This window comes from Scardinius erythrophthalmus (genome assembly GCF_964197995.2).
Source record: "Scardinius erythrophthalmus genome assembly, chromosome: 25".
Lineage (NCBI taxonomy): Eukaryota > Metazoa > Chordata > Actinopteri > Cypriniformes > Leuciscidae > Scardinius > Scardinius erythrophthalmus.
The window spans coordinates 88,107-106,320 of record NC_138245.1 but is presented as its reverse complement, the minus strand read 5'-3'; positions in this window follow the sequence as shown (position 1 = coordinate 106,320).

Below are 18,214 nucleotides of genomic sequence, written 5' to 3'. Positions count from 1 at the left end.
CCTCTGTCACTCCAGAGTTGAAAGGCAAAATCCATAATAGATGGTTTGAAACTATGATTATGGAATACTGGGGCATGTATAGAGGGATGCTTCAGGCCAAAATGCTTTCTGAATTGCATCCATATTTTAAGCGATTGAATGACTACAGGATTAGCACTAATGTCAGTAGCTGACATTGGAAGTTGGGAGCATAACCATGACTGTAATGAGGTTTTAGAAGAGGAAAATTCTATTTGGACCCAGGCTGGCTGATTGGCCGCGGTTTCGACTGTCCAGTATAGGAGTTTTTGAATGTTAGCAGCCCAGTAGTAATGTAGAAAATTGGGGAGGGCTAGCCCCCCGGACCTTTTAGGGAGCTGCAATATGTTTTTCCGCATGCGCACTGGTGTATTACCCCAAAGAAAATGAGAAATTAATTTATCTACTTTGGCAAAAAACTTCTTTGAGATAAGTACCGGGATGTGTTGGAATAGGTAAAGAAACTTGGGGAGGATGGTCATTTTTGTTAAGTTAACCCTGCCAGCTAAGGAGAGGGGCAGAGTAGACCATTTGTTGAAGTCTTCCTCGACTTTTTTAAGCAAAGGTACAAAATTGCTATTAAAAGTGTTTGCCAAGGACCCGGTGATGAAAATACCCAAATATTTGAAGCCTTGGTCCACCCATTTAAAAGGGGCTACATGGTTTGGCAATTTACCTACTAGGTTGTTGATTGGGAATAACCCGAAATTTAGTTTATAGCCTGACAATTGGCCAAATTGTTTTAAGATTTCTAAGATTACGGGGAGAGAGGTAGAAGGGTTGGACATATACAGAAGCAAGTCATCCGCATAAAGTGATAGCTTGTGTACTATACCTTGACGTGAAATGCCCTCAAAATTTTCTTCAGATCTTAGCCAGATAGCCAAAGGCTCAATGGCTATGGCAAACAGTAAAGGGGACAGTGGACACCCTTGTCTTGTGCCGCGGTGAAGTTGAAAAGAGGGTGAGAGCACATTGTTTTTTTGTACAGATGCTACTGGGGATGAATATAACAACTTTACCCATGATATGAAACCTGAACCCAAACCAAATCTATCCATCATCTCAAAAAGAAACTTCCACTCCACCCTATCAAAAGCTTTCTCAGCATCCAGGGACACCAATATCTCAGGAGTGCTGGAGCTGGGCATGTTCAGAATGTTTAGGAGTCTCCTGGTGTTGTGAAATGAGTGCCTCCCCAGCATGAAGCCTGTTTGATCTGCTGATATAATTCCTGGCAAAACCTTCTGAAGACGGAGGGCTAGAATCTTAGCAAGAATTTTGTAGTCCACATTTAACAAAGATATGGGTCTGAAGCTACTACAGAGTAAGGGATCTTTGTCCTTTTTTAGGAGAAGAGTAATTGTGGCATTGGTTAGGGTTGGAGGAAGTCGGCCAAGTGATAAGGCCTGATTATACATGTCACTTAGAACTGTAGAGAGAAGTGGGGCAAATTTCTTATAGAATTCTACCGTGAATCCATCTGGACCAGGTGATTTCCCGCTCTGCAATGTAGTTATCGCCCCCATGATCTCAGTCATGGAGATTGGCTCAGCTAAATTCTCTACTAGCCCCTGATCCACTTTAAGGAATTTGATAGTGCTTAACCGGCATGCTGAACTGGTGTTAGGGTGATCGGAGGCATATAGATCAGAGTAGAATTTGGAGAATGTTTCATTAATAAGCTTTGGGTCAGTGGTAGTGGCGCCTGATGAAGATATAATACTAGGAATGAACCTAGATGCTGCTGCAGCTCTGGCTTGCTGGGCAAGGAGTTTGCCAGCCTTGTCCCCTGACTCAAAAATTCTTTGTCTCGACTTGAGCAGTTGCACTTCTGCATCATTTGAAATTAAAAGGTTAAACTCTGTCTGATATTGTAGACGCTTCTTATAAAGTGAGGGGTCTGGGTTATTTGCATAGCTATCATCTATTTCAAGAATCTTTTGTGCTAGCTTGGTTTGTCTAGACATGGCAGTTTTTCTGAGGTGGGCTGTGTAGGAGATTATCTGGCCTCTTAAATACGCCTTGAGGGACTCCCATAAGATGCCCCTCGTCACGTCTGGTTTGTCATTTATTTCAAGGAATAGTTCAATGCTTGATCTTAAAGAATCCACCAGAGGGTCATTGGCAAGCAAATTTGAGTTAAATCTCCATGGTTTAAAAAAAACGATTGTGATTGGGGAAGTTTATGTCTAGTGACGTGGGGGCATGGTCTGAAATCACAATGCTATGGTAATCGCATGATAGAACATTCGAAAGCAGCCTGTTATCTATAAGAAAATAATCTATTCGAGAGTAAGTGCGGTGGGCATGTGAGAAGAAAGAAAAAGATTTTTTTTCAGGGAATTTGCGCCTCCATGGATCAGACATACCCAGCTCTTCTGCAAAAGACGCTAGTAGCTTAGCAGACTTCGTAAGGGAATGCAGTCTACGGGAAGATCTGTCCAAATCAGCATTCTGTACAAAGTTAAAATCTCCCCCAATGATAATATGGTGTGTTTCAATATTAGGAATAGAAGTAAAAATCTTTGAAATAAATTGTTCATCGTCCCAATTGGGTGCATAGATGCTAGCTAGGATGACTTTGATGTGACAGAGTGCCCCTGATACAATAACACACCGGCCATTTAAGTCCGCAATAACCTCTTCTGCTTCAAATGGAACATTATTTTGGATCAAAATGGCAGCACCCCTGGCTCTTGCACTAAATTTAGAGTGATATACTTGGCTGAACCTACTCCTTTTGATGCGCATAAACTCACCGCTATGTAAGTGGGTCTCCTGCAGAAATACTAGATCTCCTTTCAGGTCCTGGAAGTGAGAGATAATCTTATTTATTTTAGTAGGTTGGTTTGCCCCCTTGACATTCCATGATATGAAGCGAATGTTATTCATTGCTTGTCTACTTTCCATTAAAGCAAAAGTAGGTTAAGATTATACAGTGTAATATATATGAGTAGTATGCTTGACAAAAAAAAAAAAAAAGGAAGACAGGTATTGATAAATAAAAGGAAAAGAAACAGGTAGCACCCCCCACCCCACTCCACCCCACCCCAGACACAGACATGTGGTCTACTTATCAAAATTCTCCCGGAGCTCCTTCCCCTTTTAATCTCCCACTACTCCTCCACACAGTCATATGAACAAGTGATTTAACTAACCTTTTTTCAAAACACCTCTGAACAGCAAATCAAAAATTATTATTTATTTATTTTTTTTTACATTTCGTGCCAGCGCAGTGAACTAAGTAGTTGTTACAGTCCACGAGAAAGGAAAACGCTTCATTACAACTCACACCATTACTCACACTGGCCTGCGCTCCCGGCATAATCCACATCACACATAGTCCATATGTTACATAGCCCATGGTCATGCTTAGGTCAAACAAGGATTACATTAAGGGTGTATGTTAAATTAAAATTAACCATGAGTATATATAAACGAAACATCACCCAGAGAAAAGAGTGGCCTACCTGTAAACCCATCGGATCGTCTAAGAACATAGTATAACTTAGGCTACCAGTCAAACATGTCCATTTGAGTAGGGAAAAACGCGTGCCAGCAAGATAAAAAAAATGGGTAAGCAAATAAGAGTAACATGAATAGCAAATCGCCTCTTGTAAGGGTCAGTCACCAATCGCCATCAAAGATCCGGATTTCTGGTATGATGCCAAGAACTGCTGGGCTTCCTTCACCGAAAAGAGGCGCCGTCTCTCCCCGTCGTCGGCCTTGATGAACAGTCGCGCTGGATACAGTAGTGAAGGCTTGAGCTTGAGAGTGAACAGCTGACGCATGACTTCTTTGTACTCAGCTCGTTGGTCCATCACTTCAGGGCAGTAATCATCGTATAAGTACACTGACTTGCCATCATATTTTAGGTCGTCTCGCTTCTTGCGAGCAGCGCAAATTACCATATCTTTGGTCTGAAATTTGTGGAAGCAAATGATCACGGCTCTAGGTTTATCCCCCTCTGCCGGTTTGGGTCTCAGCGCACGATGAGCCCTTTCAAGCTCCGGGGGAGAAGTCAGCACATCTTTGCCCAGTATATCCACCAGGAGATTGGAAAAAAATGTTGTTGGTCGTGTTCCCTCAACAGATTCGGGTACTCCAATGAGACGCACGTTGCACCGCCTGCTTCTCCCCTCCAGGTCAGTTATCTTAGCTTTCAGTTTAGCGTTATCATCGACCATGTTGGATAGCTGAGATTCCAATGACTGCAGTTGATTCAGCCCAGATTCCAGGTCGGAAATACGTTGTTCATGGTTAGTGACCGTGGTCTGTACACCGTCTAATTTGGCGTCAATGGCAGCGAGTTTGTTTTCAAATCTGACGGACAGCGAGTCAGGCTTCGTTAGCAAGTCCGCCCGCAGTTCCGCTAGCATGTTGGCTTAAGTAGCATTGTCGATAGCAGAGTCCGGTGAAGCAAGTTCTTTCTTTGATTGTTTGGCGGTTTTAGACATATTAGCTGGTTAGGACTGTCCAACTACTGTTTAAAAGGCAATTGTAGTGAGGTTAAGGTTAAACCGATGGAGTAATACTGAAAATAGAGGCTGTGTGGCCAGAGCCTGGAAAAACACCGCTACTCCATTCCGCTCGCCAACCGGAAGCCTTTTCGCGGTTTTTAAGCATTTCACAACCCACACACAAACAACTACAAATGAATAGGCCTGGTGCTAATTATTAATGTGTGCACAACTACCCATCTATTTGACAAATTCACAAATGTGCGTCACTACATTTAAACTAATACAATACAACTTGTGTGTGCAAAATCCAAAATCACATGAATGTGCAGCATTTTGTACAAATAGAGACATAGTTGTTAATACAAAACCTCGATGTATTATAGGCTTGGGCGGTATTGGAATTTTGATACCGTCAAACCTCCTCCCTATTTTACCGGGTATACGATATTACCGTGACTAATTAAAAATTATGACATAATGGGCTCAGATGGCATCACCAAACTGTTGGCTTGTGCCTACACCGTTCAGAAACTGAATGCCAGATCAAAAAAAAAAAAAAAAAAAAAAAAAATCAAGCCGTGCACGTTGTGTCTGAGTCCGGCCGACGGCATTAACTGTTATTATGAGCCCGAGCCCACCATTATTCAACATAATATCTGTGTGCGTGCAACAAGCAAGAAGTGCCTTTGTAATCCGGTGACGCGTGTCCATTGATTTTTATTAATAAAACTTTTCTGCAAAGATGGAAGTTGACGATCGCCATCTCTGTAGTGAACGCGCCTATAGAGAGAAATGCACATCATTGATCAATCAGATTTATTTTCGTTTTGAATTGTTTCGTTTAAAGAAATTGACGATCGCCATCTCCATAGTGAACGATAGAGAGAAATGCACATCATGGATTACAGAGAGTAGGCTAGTCTATTTCTTTTCTTTTCGTTTTGTATGGTTTCGTTAACTGAAATAGATGATCGCATCTCTGTATGAACGCGCCTAGAGAGAAATGCACATCATGGATTAAATAATCAGAGTGGCCTTTTTCTTTTCGTTTTGAATTGTTTCGTTTAAAGAAATTGACGATCGGCATCTCTGTGAACGCTATAGAGAAAAATGCACATCATGGATTAATCAGAGAGTAGCCTACCCTATATTTCTTTTCGTTTTGAATTGTTTTGTTTAAAGAAATTGATCGCCATCTCTGAGTTTCGGTTAATTTATGAGATTTCAATGCAAGTGACCGTGGCATGCCAGCTTTCGTTACAAAACGAAATTTATTGAAGTGGTCAAATCGTCTGACTCCCGATGCATCCCATCTTATTTGTGCTGTTCACTTTTCATAATCAACAAAGATGGAAAAAATAACATTATAATATTTTAACAAATACGAAACTTAATGCGCTTATTTAATGAACTCGAGAACAAAATGCATCCTGGCAGTAGTGAGTGGGTGGTAGTTTCGGAGATCCGACATTAGGTTAGAAGTGTTTACATCTCTCGCGGTCACCTTTTTATGGCACAATTTACAATGAACTCGAGAACAAAATGCATCCTGGCAGTAGTGAGTGGGTGGTAGTTTCGGAGATCCGACATTAGGTTAGAGGTGTTTACATCTCTCGCGGTCACCTTTTTATGGCACAATTTACAAATTGCCTCGTCAGTATTTACCGCCTCTCCCTTCTCATTTGGCTGGAACCAGAAATATTACCAAACTGCAACCACACAAGCATTTTTAGGCAATAAATAAATTATATATATTATAGGCTATATAAGTGCCGGTAATGACGGTATTGAAACTGATACCGGTGCTATTTTAAGATCCCGGGGTATCCGATATTACCGTAATACCGCCCAACCCTATTGTATTAATGATTTGTATTAATGTAGGCCAGAATTTGTGCATGCAACAAGTAAGATGTGCATTTGTGGATCAGGTGACACGCGTGCATTCATTGACTCGTTTCTGAGTCAATCCTATTTGATTCATTTGGATTTTGAGACTTTCATTTCGCAGGTTTCGCCTTTCACGATCCACACACAGATGTCTGAGAAAACCTGCTACCACTAGATGGCAGTAGTCTGCTAAAACAGACAACGGCAGCATAATCAAGCGTTCTTTCTCATTTAAGACGCTTAATGTGAGTGATATTGAAGCACCAAATTTAGTACACAATATTGGCCTACCTTATTAATAAACCATACTTTATAGAGGCAAACAGATTACATCAGATTATGAACAACACCCATAGAAAACCATTATAAAACGCTTAACGTGTAATAGCGCGTTGCATGTTCAATAAGGTGTATTGGCTACTGAGTTTAAATATCACCGTCATTATGCATTGACGTTAAGCTTTTTCTTTATAATATGCGCTATGGGAGGAAAACTATATAGCCTACAGACAAGAGCCTATATGAACGCGACGCGCGGCGTTTCACGTTAATGGCATTTCCCTTCCTGAGCCTGTTAAAAAGAAAAAGCTTAACATGGCATATTGGCATTTTTTTCCTGTTAAAAAACAACAACATGAAATTTCGCATTTGCGTTCATATTATAGGCTTAATTTTTATCTGACTACACATTGTATACATAGTATACAAGCTTTGGAATTTGAAAATGTCTGTTTTTAAATGTTAAAGATGATTTTCCCAGTAGCCTACATTTGTTTTCCCTTGACCCATAAGCCACTGTTATAGGCTATATGAGTTTTAACAATATGCAACCATTGTATACCGACATGAAATATTAATTGAAAATCAACTGGCCCTCCGTGTGTATAGCTGCAAAGTTAGGCTATACATGAGAAGAATGATTTGTCGCGCTAACCACAGCTCATGATGCACAAGGGAACGTCTGCCAATTCCACTAACTGCGTTAAAATGTATAATTTGTTTTAATTAAAATTACTTTTAATATTTAAAAACAGACATTTTCAAATTCCAAAGCTCGTAGAAGGTTCCTGTAAGACTGACTTACAAGTAAAATTTGGACAATACTTCCCTTAACCCTCAGGGGTCTGAGATCACGCCGGCGTGATCTGCTCGATTTTTTTCCTTATGAGTTGATTGAGACCCGAAATTCTCTTTTGACTTTGATTTTACAAAACAAGTTTCATACATCAATCGATTCTGTTAAATGTGTATTATTTTTGTGTATACTCACAATAAAAACAAAGTGTTGTGCTTTTTGCCAAATAAAGAAAAATAAACACGAAGCGAGTTCTGCCTTCTCTCTGTCCGTGTAGTCCATTCTGAAACGCGTCCGAAAATGAACTGTAGCTTAGCGAATACTCAGTCAAACAGGCATTCAGACACACAGGCATGAAGCTTGAATTCTCTACTTTTTAATGAAGTAATTTATATAAAAAACAAATATTCTCATCTTGTGAAATCTGTATTAAAAGAGAGCGATTCCAGTCGACCTCATTAGAGCTAATTCAAATGTAATGTGACTCCGCCCACAGAGAGCGCGTGCTATTCAAACGCAAATGGCTGAGGTAATCCGCGCAATCCTGTGAACGCCCCTATCATCAGCACAAGAAAACCAAAACACCAGTTTATTCAGAACACTACTTGTTTACAACGCAGCGCTGTGAGGAATAATGACGAATACGAGGAATACGAGCTGAGGAATACTAGTAAGTTTTTCCTTCTCAGGTTTCTGTTTATGAATGAATGAACGGCATAGATGCGCTGTTTACCACAGCTGGCAAAAAACAATATTACGTGACAGTTGACTTTCAAACATTCACAGATACCTCAAAACAGAAAGTACAAATCCTTTCTTTAAAACGAATTTCGTTTTGTATCAATTGTATCTTAATTTTAATATTTTTTTCATTGACAAATTTCCTGGATTTAAAGTAAATATAGGCTAGCAATCACAACATAAGGTGCTTGAACTGGAGATCATCAACCAGACCATAGCCTACTCGCCTCACATGTCTAAAAAATGTGAAATATATTTACATTTACAGCTGGTTCTAAACAAAACCATCCAAAACAAAAAAACTATGTAGCCTAATAAATGTGCGTTTCTCCGGTGCGTTCACTAGCCTACTGCGAAGATCGCGAGTCAATAGCCTATCGTATTTTTTTATATTTTTATTTATTTATTGCACAAGTCATACATAAATTCATTCATTCATTCATTCATTCATTATTACATGTGAACGAATAAAAGAATAGAAAAAAAGGAACATGGAGAAGAAAATCTTATGATACCTGTCGCTTATTTGTGCACATCAGAAAAATAAATAAAAAACAGCTACTTTATAAATGGATCAACCCCAATCCTCACCCCAAACACCAAATATTTTCAGTAATACCTATCTTTACACTTAATTATCATCATTTTAAGCGTGTGTAAGCGTATTTCATGAAAACAACGTTACAGTCAGGTGAAATATGAAAGACAACATTTTGTTTAGTAGATTTGGGTACAGTTTTTACTGTAGAATATACTGCCTCGTCAAATAAGCTTTTGTTTAGCAATTTCTATATATAAAATAGCCTACTATTTTTGTCAAAAATAAAGTCATCAACTAAGATGTTAGCTGTTCCAATGTTGGCTATATTCAAAGTAATGAATACATAGATAAAATGTAGGCCTATAATCTTTTTTTACAAAGAAAGAGTACACTTGAAATATTGTTGAAATTGTAATTATTGTTGTAATTGTAACCTTTTTAATAAAATAGCAAAACATATTTACAAGATAGATGTAAGCAAAATCTTAAATGGTCCTTGCATTGTGGCTCAGTCAGTTGTCACACCTGAGTGAATGGCTCATCATTATGCAGAGTGGGTGGTAATTCAGGTGAAAACCACTCCTCGTTCACGCCCCCCTCGCATATTGGCTTTCCAAGCAAAACCTGTTTTACATCAATTTAAATCAATGTATGGTTTTATGTGAACGATAAAGCAAGACTATTTTCACATAATTTAGAAGAAAAAACTATAGGCGATGATATCCTTTAGTCAAAAGTCTTATTGCCACATATTTAGTATGTGTTTTGTGGCCTTATTTCTGCAACTTTCATTTTTATTTTTTCCAATAACCACGCATAAACATTATTCTTTTAAAAATTCAAACATATACATGCATGTTGATCAGATATTTTGGTAGCCCTGTTTGTGCTATATAGAGTGAATTTACACCTTTGCCATTAACATGTTTATAAATAACTGAAAAAAGCACAAATGTCAGAGCATGTCAGAACACCTCTAGGGCCCAGAAAACAGCTCAGACTCCAGAGGGTTAAAGGTGCCATCCTTCAAAAAAAATAAATTCATACACCACATTCCATACCAGACGGGGGCAGTATACCTCCAGAAAGTGAGTTGGTCTACTCTAGAGTATGAATATGACATCTTCAAGCTACTCCCCTTCACCTTTACCAGTGAATATGTTCATATTCGTTTTGTTCATATTACATTTTTATTGTTAGTTTAAATTACATTAATTTGACAGACAGCATTAGCTGATGTTGACCAAGCTAGCGCCAACGTAACTTAATCAGAGCTGCCAACTCTCACGCATTCACCGTGAGACACACGCAATTGACACTTTTCACACGCTCTCACATCACACATCAATTTTCTCACGCACAGAAAAATCGCGAAGCAAAGAGGACACGGATACCGACAGACTAGACAGAGCAGGTTAGTTATGATATAAAAAAAATCTCAGCTCTCAGATTCTGTCAATTTTATTACTGAATTCAAACAATAAATACCGTTTTGGCGCTTGTAATTGTTACACGACAGATCCCTATCACACGTGAACCGATCAACTCTACTAACGTTAGCTAATAGTAAAAAAAACCCGAACTCTGTTGAAAGATACAGTAGGCTACAACTTACCAAAATGTATTCCTCATACTCATACATAATATCGACCAATCAGTGTTTTTTATCAGCGTGAAGAGGTCAATAACACAGCTGGAGAACAATTATGTCAGATTTACCTCAGGAAAGCCATTTAATAAACATAATATAGGTCACGTAGTTGGCAAGAAAAAAGAGCTATAGAGATTGTGCGATGTGTACTATTACAATACTATATTTATGTGCGTTATATATTTTATCGAACAGCCTTCGATACGTTTCTATGTTATAACTTCCCGAAAAAACTACACAAACATATAAAACAAACTTCTAACGAAATACTAACAGCATCTTACTTACCAATCCAAAAGAAATGTTGCAAGTTTGGAGTCGAACCTCATTTCTTTCATGTCCATTAGTTGTCTCCAGCGATGGAAAGCAGTGCCAATGTTTACTCTGGTTCTGTTCCTTTTTTTTTTTATCAGATTTTATTTGAATGTAGTAGTGGGCTGTATAGGCTACTTTCCACACGATTGACATCAGGTTCAAGTATGCCCACAAGCCGTGCGAGTTATTCGTGTATTGCATGTTTGACTGACTGGTGGTTATGTTCCCCGTATACCGCCTCCCATGGCCGAAACTGGTATTACGACACCTGTCGGGCCGTGGCTAGTAATGCTAATGCTAATTAAGGTTGATATCTCTGCAGCACTATAACTTGACATTTTTTTAATGACATCATCGCCCTTATTTCTTCTCATTCTTTTGATGCGTGTAGGTCATTTTTTGGATATTTTTACCTCAATTTTTACATATGGCACCTTTAACGTATGTAGCCTGTATTCTGCAGAAAAATACTGTAATTAACCAAACGGGTTTTTGGTGACTTACTACAGGTGAATAATGCAAAATCTCACCTGACTATCACTAGGAACGTACAACCTTTGGAACATGAATAGAAAAACAAAATGTACAATAATTAAAAAAAATTGTACTGTTCAATTGAGATATTGGCTGGACATACAGTAGGCTAAGTCAGTCTGCCCACTAGGCATTTACTATCATTTGAATGAATGACTGGACGTTTATATTTTTTGGACTGTGAGTGGAATTTGCAGATGGTCTCTTTAGAAAATGCGGCGAATATCAAAACCTAAAACTTACTTCACTGCGCTCTCGGACCGATTGCTCTCCCATACACACGCAAAGTTAAACGCAACTGCAGAATTTCATGTTAAGCTTTTTCTTTTTAACAGGCTCAGGAAGGGAAATGCCATTAACGTGAAACGCCGCGCCTCGCGTTCATATAGGCTCTTGTCTGTATGCTATAGTTTTCCTCCCATAGAGTATATTATAAAGAAAAAGCTTAACGTCAATGCATAATGACGGTGATATTTAAACTCAGTAGCCAATACACCTTATTGAACCTTAAGCGTTTTATAATGGTTTTCTATGGGTGTTGTTCATAATCTGATGTAATCTGTTTGCCTCTATAAAGTATGCTTTATTAATACAGTAGGCCAATATTGTGTACTAAATTTGGTGCTTCAATATCACTCACATTAAAGGGTTAGTTCACCCAAAAATGAAAATACTGTCAGTAATTACTCACCCTCATGTTGTTCCAACCGCGTAAGACCTTCGTTCATCTTCGGAACACAAATGAAGATATTTTTGATGAAATCTGAGAGTTGTCTCACTCCTCCATAGGCTTTCAGAGGGACCGAAACTTGCTGGCCCAGAAAAGTTATTAAAGAGATCGTTAATATAGTCCAAGTGACTACAGTGGCTTAATCCTAAGTATATCAAGCGACGAGAATACTTTTTGTGCGCAAAAACAAACAAAAATAACGACTTTATTCCACTATTCATTTCCTTCTCTCTGGGCCTCGTAGTGTTTTTGCGCTGCGCGTCTGTGTTGCACGTCATCACGCATCACACACATGACCCGCTTCGGCCAATTGTGAGCCTACGTGGTGACGTGTAACACAGACGCGCTACGCAAAAACACTACGTGAACCAACTAGAGGCCCAGAGAGAAGGAAATGAATAGTGGAATAAAGTCGTTATTTTTGTTTGTTTTTGCGCACAAAAAGTATTCTCGTCGCTTGATATACTTAGGATTAAGCCACTGGAGTCACTTGGACTATATTAACGATCTCTTTAATAACTTTTCTGGGCCAGCAAGTTTCGGCCCCTCTGAAAGCCTATGGAGGAGTGAGACAACTCTCAGATTTAATAAAAAATATCTTAATTTATGTTCCGAAGATGAACGAAGGTCTTACGCGGTTGGAACAACATGAGGGTGAGTAATTACTGACAGAATTTTCATTTTTGGGTGAACTAACCATTTAAGCATCTTAAATGAGAAAGAACGCTTGATTATGCTGCCATTGTCTGTTTCAGCAGAATACTGCCATCTAGTGGTAGCAGGTTTTCTCAGACAGCTGTGTGTGGATCGAGCCAGGCGAAACCGCGAAATGAAAGTCTCAAAATCCAAATGAATCAAATAGGATCGACTCAGAAACGAGTCAATGAATGCACGCGTGTCACCTGATCCACAAATACACATCTTACTTGTTGCACGCACAAATTCTGGCCTACATTAATTTAAAATCGAGATTTTGTATTAACAACTATGTCTCTATTTGTACAAAATGCTGCACATTAATGTGATTTTGGATTTTGCACACACAAGTTGTATTGTATTAGTTTAAATGTAGTGACACACATTTGTGAATTTGTCAAATAGATGGGTAGTTGTGCACACATTAATAATTAGCACCAGGCCTATTCATTTGTAGTTGTTTGTGTGTGGGTTGTGAAATGCTTAAAAACTGCGAAAAGAAAGTCTCAAAATCCAAATGAATCAAATGAGATCGACTCTGCACGCATGTCACCTGATCCACACATGCACATCTTCTGTGTTGCATGCGCAAATTATGATACACTAATACAAAGGAAAACATTTGTTTTCACAAAAATGTCTCTATTTGTTCAAATTGCTTCACATACATTCAATTTTGAATTTTGCACATGCAAGTTGAAAGGCGTGGATAAAACATTTCTGCAACATGTATCAAGTTCATTGATAAGTGTGCTTGCAAGTGTTAATCATTTTGATATTATAATCATCCCATACTTATGTCATTGGATTTTTTTTCTACTAACTCTCAAACCATTCTACTACAAGCAGTTGTGTTTATAAGTTTGTGTCTTATCAATTATGCCATTATTTTACAACCCAGTTAAATATCAATTACACAAAAGAATTACTAATCACCTTTTACTAAAGTTTTCTGTGTGCTTGCCTGTTTTAATGTAATTCAGTCCTTCTGTTTGAAATACTGCATATTATATGTGTGTGTGTGTGTGTGTGTGTGTGTGTGTGTGGGGGGGGGGTAATATATAAAAATATACTAATGTCATAGAACCCATGCAAAATTATTTTAAATAGATTAAGAAAGCCACCGCCACATCTATGGTTAGATTGATTTGTTTAGATCCAGGGGTTCTTCGTACGTCGCTAACTCAGTTAGCTGGATTTGATTGTTGGCGATTTGGCATGATCTTGGATTGTTTGGTTCTTCGACGCTCATCCTGGACTTGCTGTCATAGCAACAGGTGCGCAAGCTTAAACCTGCTCGGGAGCAGAGGCTTATTTCATGTAAACAGGATTAGATCCCGGCTTCATAAGCAGAGCTGATACGGGAAGTCCAGCGCAGCGCGATAGTGCACTTTCTGAGATATATATTTTTTCTCGTGACTCGTGAGATTGTCGTTTACATTATTAATTTGTTGGAAACGCACATTTATTTTCAACTTGTCGGAGTCGGGCTTTAAATACAGCACAAACTGTTTGCATTGCCCTAAGATTATTTGCACTATTGGAAATATCTTTCCTATATCTATCTTTCCTTTACACTATTGGAGATGCGGAGAACTTGATGGAAAGTGCTGTCTTTCGTGTCATTCGGAGTTTACCTGGCGCTTTTAGGTTTAAAAAACAGTTTTAGTTTTTTTTTTTTTGTGGCATTTCCAAGCCACTTAAAGGACAAGTTCGGTATTTTACACTTAAAGCCCTGTTTACAGATCGTTTCTGATGAAATAGAACGGTTAAGATTAAAATTTTAGGTTTCTTTCGCTTTCCCCAAAACCTCTAGAATGGGTGTATAGGTGCAGTGGAACAGTCCTTCCTAAAACGCATTAAACTTTCGTTTACAAAGACGTGAAACTCACCGACTGGTCAGGGGTGTTCACTGATATGCTCACACAAAAATCGCTGCAAAAGATGCTTTCCAACAGGTTTTATCGTAGTTTTGGTCCAACTCCATTGACTTGTATTGGATGTGCTGTGAGGTACGGTATTACTCCACCGCCGGAAACTGGGCTGGAGTGTCTATTATTCAAGCTCTCAACGGAAGAATGTATGGGTGTGAGGCGTTTGGAAAAATAGGTCCACAGTTTTACAACGAATGGTAAAACACCTGTTGGAAAGCATCTTTTGCAGCGATTTTTGTGTGAGCATATCAGTGAACACCCCTGACCACTCGGTGAGTTTCACGTCTTTGTAAACGAAAGTTTAATGCGTTTTAGGAAGGATTGTTCCAGTGCACCTATACACCCATTCTAGAGGTTTTGGGGAAAGCGAAAGAAACCTAAAATTCTCGGGACAGCAGCATGTGTCCAAATTTTTATCTTAACCGTTCTATTTCATCAGAAACGATCTGTAAACAGGGCTTTAAGTGTAAAATACCGAACTTGTCCTTTAAGACCCAATGTTGTAAAGCAGTTTTTTTAAAGCAGTTTTTTTTTAGGCTATCATAATTTTTTATGAAGATCATGCAATCATGACCATGCCGATTACAGTATATGTCACTCAGGCTTCACTAACGTGATTGGTAGACTATAGGCTAGACCATAGACCGCCATCAAGGCCTCAATGAAGGGGATTATGTGAACAGAAAGGGGGTTCACAATGTAAATGTGCAGCCCAGTTACTATTGGGATTCTTAATATTCCAGATTAGTAATATTATATCAAATAAAAAAAAGGCAGTTGACTAAAATCTTCCATATCACAAATGTGAAAGCAAAATGGCCAGGATCTGTGCATGACTTAAGCATTTTCAGAGATTCACATTATTTGAAAGTGGTAAGGAAAGTTCCACAATTAAATATCAAGCTCACTGTATTACATACACTTATGCTGATCCTCACAGAACTGCATTTCTTCATAGGTGATTATGACAGGTGTTTTATGACCCCATTCCCTGACCCAAACCAGTTACAATGCAGCTCTAGCCAGGACAAGGGCACACAATGAAATGAACTTTAGCTAAAGGGAAGATTTCAGTGTCTGAGAAGTCTGAGGGTTGCACACCTGACAGGGCCTGTGACATTGCTGCATGTGCCATATTACACAACATTGCCAAAAAAAATACACTTTTCATTAAATGTTTAATAAAAGACAAATATGCTTAGTTCCTTGAGTTTTATTTCAATTGTTCTTTGTAAAGAAAAGCCAGTGGTCAAGTGCCTGCAACAAGAGATATTGGACACATGCCTCATGCAACAAATAAAAAGGAAACGTTGTCTATCCACTGCCCACCTGTAGGCCTGTGTCTCCTCTGACTGTGCAGACTCTTCTGTAGGCCTTTCTGTAGATGTGGAATCCTGCAACTTATACTGCAGCCATAAAGCATACAAGTATAAATGAAGTAAAGTTATGTGTGCACTTGAAGGTAGGCTAGTTCCTCCATGTGACAGTTATCTGAGAGGGTTTATTCATTGTCCAGTGCAATGGAAACAAATGGACATTACAAAGTCTTATACTTTCTTTCCTTTGGAAAGTTAGAAAATGTCCACTTACTGCACATATTTCAGCTCCACTTTCTTGGGAACAGATACAAGTGTTGGTGTATTATGTAAAAGTGCACAAAAGAGGAAAACACAATGTCATTACAATGAACTACACTGGGGAAAATGTGATCAATAACTCATGGCAAAATATTTTTACATTAACATAAGTTTATCAGTTGACAAGTCAAAGCAATTCATCATTACTCAAGATTTAACAGTTGAAATGACTATACGGCCTTAATTTAATGCAGCAAAAATTATTTTACAGTGTAGGCTACTAAGATCTTTTCTATTTTTTTCTCAGCCTTTTTCTTGGTTGCTTTTATAAACAGAACACCATTTAGTTAACAGTGCCTTTTATAAAAGAGACTATAATATAACTCAAAATTACCATTATGTAAAATATTTTTGTACTTTTATCACTTTTATTAGTTCCCATGTTCTAGTGTGGTGACTCTGACATTACAATGAACAAAGTAATTATGCAATTATTAAAAAACAAAAATATAGGCTATTAAGTGATAAAAACATCAAACATGGCCACTTCTAACGGATTTAAATTGTCTGCTACTTTTTGCCAGCCCTCTCTCCTGGCTTTTGCAGACTTTGAGGTGTTCCCTGGCGTTTTGATTAAACATTAAAATTCCGAATAAACTTCGAGTATTAGTTCTTGCTCTGCTGAGTAAAACTGAGCGCGTTCTTTGGCCACGCTGAGCAGCCAATAGCAGCGTTGCTGATCAATGTTTCTACTATCGATACATATCCCCTTTTAAACCAGCGCATGAACGCGCAGTTATCTCAGATAACTCAATCCAGCGATACTAATCATATCCAGCAAGTGTGTTCGAAGAACCTAATTAGCCAGATCATTATTAGCACGATGATATCATCTTGGATGTCTCATTTGATCTCGGATGTAATAAGCAACGTACGAAGAACGGGCCCCTGGTTGGCAACACCACCTCATGTTATATGAGTTAATATCCTGCAATCTGCAATCTCACCACTAGATGCCACTACACAAATGCATGTTGTATATTACAGAGTGAAGTTTTCGTAGGTTTCATGAAAATGGTTCCCTGTAATTAAGCAAATGCTGAAATCTAAAATTACAATAAAATGACAAAAGCCGCTGTATTAGAAACACCCTCACAGCAGCACTAACTAGTTTTTTGTAATTTGATACAAAGGTAATATAATATAAAGTATAGTGTTATAAATGTAAATACATATTTAAAAAAATGAAAATATAAAAAACTTTGCAGGATTTACGATGCTGATGATTTTGACGGTCCCCTTGCTCAAACATGCATTAGCCTCTGCTAGTGTTAGCATCATAATCCTTATACACTTCACATAGCAGCAGCCAAGGGAAGTTACTCGTTTTAAAACTAGAAACATCTGCCAACCACTGAAGGACAAATTCAAGAGCCACTCACTAGTAAACCATTCATTTGTCTCATATTTACACCGAGCTACTTTCAAATTTCACAAGCTTTAGGCTGGCTGGTTCCCTGCTAATTCCCACCTGTGTGCCTAGCGGAGACATTAGGAGCTTTAGCTTATTTCACCTGTAGTCTCTTTGCTTGTTGATGCTCGGAACATGTCCGTTATTTTGGAGCATTTCGCTGCCTCCTCCTCCATCATTTTTTTACTTTTGAGTCTGAGCGCCACCTTTCCATTCCATCATTTAGACTCACTCACACATTGTTAACGTTAGACTTCCAAAACATGATGAGGAAAAAAAGAGGTGTGCGATGGCTTTACGTCATAGGCGATGCCGTTTGGGGAGGGGCCGCTCACTGATCCCCCTGTATTTGTGAACATCCTAGACATGGTTGGACCTGCACTTTGTTAGTGCTTTCTGATTAGCCTGTGTTTCTCCTGAAATAAGAGGATCTGCGGCCCGCTGTATGGGTTTAGCAGAGAGGCTGCACAGTTTGACCAGCCGCCGGATGGATTTGCTAAGAACTTGCAATGTATAACTATTATCCGACCGGCCCTCGTATGGAGAGAGAATTGTGTCTTTATTACATGCAAGAA